Source organism: Pseudophryne corroboree, unplaced genomic scaffold (genome assembly GCF_028390025.1).
Source record: "Pseudophryne corroboree isolate aPseCor3 unplaced genomic scaffold, aPseCor3.hap2 scaffold_375, whole genome shotgun sequence".
NCBI classification, from domain to species: domain Eukaryota; kingdom Metazoa; phylum Chordata; class Amphibia; order Anura; family Myobatrachidae; genus Pseudophryne; species Pseudophryne corroboree.
Genome location: NW_026970025.1, coordinates 563,560 through 565,481, shown reverse-complemented (window position 1 = coordinate 565,481; position 1,922 = coordinate 563,560). Strand labels below are relative to the sequence as shown.

At 33.9% G+C, this 1,922-nt stretch overlaps 1 non-coding gene across 1 annotated transcript; it reads left to right on the top strand.

Annotated features, from left to right (window-relative positions):
• Window positions 1-760: 760 nt before the first annotated feature.
• Window positions 761-834, top strand: TRNAN-AUU (transfer RNA asparagine (anticodon AUU)). Its single transcript has one exon. It is a non-coding gene; the product is annotated as a tRNA-Asn (tRNA).
• Window positions 835-1,922: the final 1,088 nt, after the last annotated feature.

Here is a 1,922-nt window from a genome sequence, read left to right as displayed (position 1 = left end):
CTGTTTAATCACTCAATTGGATTTTTCTGCCAGCATATTTTTTTTCTCTGCAACCCACTGCTAAATTGTGCTTCCTAGCTTTTTTTATAAAATCACTGAATCAAATCTAACTCTGATAACATCAGAGAAGGCCAGGTACCCTACACAATAACAGGGGGTATGAAATTTGACTTGTCTACTTAAAGATCACCACTACTTGAAGATGTTTCTCACAAAATTGTTGCCCCAATGCATCATTGAAATTCAAGCTGGAAAGATGATTTTAATATATCACTTGTACATTTTGTATTGCTCTTCTGGTGACAATGTAGTTTTTTTTGTCAATTACCATTTTAATAACAGGGTAAAGAAAATTAAGTGGATTTTTGAAAGAAAACTATACTGTCAATATACTATTAAAACAAATTAAAATGGTAAAAGTTATTGTACTTTAAGTAAAAATAAAAGAGCAAAAATATCAATCCCAGTTTTGATTACTTAAATTAACAAAAAAATGCATATAGCAAAGGATAGTTTCAATCTGCCTACCTCTGGGTTATGGGTCCAGCATGCTTCCATTGCAGTTCTCTGCTGCACATGTAAGTGCAAGAGATCCTGAAGCACTCACTCATCATGGGAAAGTACCAATGTGTTTATTCGTTAGTTGATGGAAGAAACATCTTACAAAAACTCTCCAGATTATTGATTTTTTAATGTTTTTCTAGGAAACGTTCTAGATGTATGCTTATTAGCCTTTGTCAGTAGGCACTTTTCGCAAAGTGTCTCTGTGGCGCAATCGGTTAGTGTGTTCGGCTATTAACCGAAAGGTTGGTGGTTCAATCCCACCCAGGGACCTAATTAAACTTGTGATCAGATTTTGGTGATATTTAAGTAGACAAGTCAAAATTTCAAACCCCCTCTTATGGTGTAGGGTACATGGCCTTCTCTGATGTAATCAGAGTTAGATTTGATTCAGTGATTTTATAAAAAAAACAGCTAGGAAGCACAATTTAGCAGTGGGTTGCAGAGAAAAAAAATATGCTGGCAGAAAAATCCAATCGAGTGATTAAACAGCTCTTCATTTTCTGGCTTTATTTTTATGCTAACAAATTTGTTCTCTGAAAAGTGTCCACAAAGCCAAGTCTCTGATTAACACCTTTGTAAGGATGGTTTTTCACCTATTACTAAATTAAACTTGCTTCATTGGAAAGGCAGCAAGATGCATCCTCATTTCAATGTCTACTGAAATAATACAAGTTGACACCAGGAAACATTAACGCCACTGCTTCCTTGCTGCTTTCTCATGTGGAAGTCTGTTTAATGTGAAAACAAGGTGATATCTAATTAGCACACAGGTAAGGAATTAAGAAAATCTTTATTTAAGGGTGAAGATGTTTCTCACAAATTTGTTGACCCAATGCATCATTGAAATTCAAGCTGGAAAGATGATTTTAATATATCACTTGTACATTTTGTATTGCTCTTCTGGTGACAATGTAGTTTGTTTTTGTCAATTACCATTTTAATAATAGGGTAAAGAAAATGAAGTGGATTTTTGAAAGAAAACAATACTGTCAATATACTATTAAAACAAATTAAAATGGTAAAAGTTATTGTACTTTAAGTAAAAATAAAAGAGACAAAATATCAATCCCTGTTTTGGATTACTTTAATTAACAAAAAAAAAATGCATATAGCAGAGGATAGTTTCAATCTGCCTACCTCTGGGTTATGGGCCTATCATGCTTCCATTGCAGTACTCTGCTGCACATGTAAGTGCAAGAGATCCTGAAGCACTCACTCATCATGGGAAAGTACCAATGTGTTTCTTCGTTGGTTGATGGAAGAAACATCTTACAAAAACTCTCCAGATTATTGACTTTTTAAAGTTTTTCTAGGAAACGTTTTAGATGAATGCTTATTAGCCTTTGTCAGTATGGACT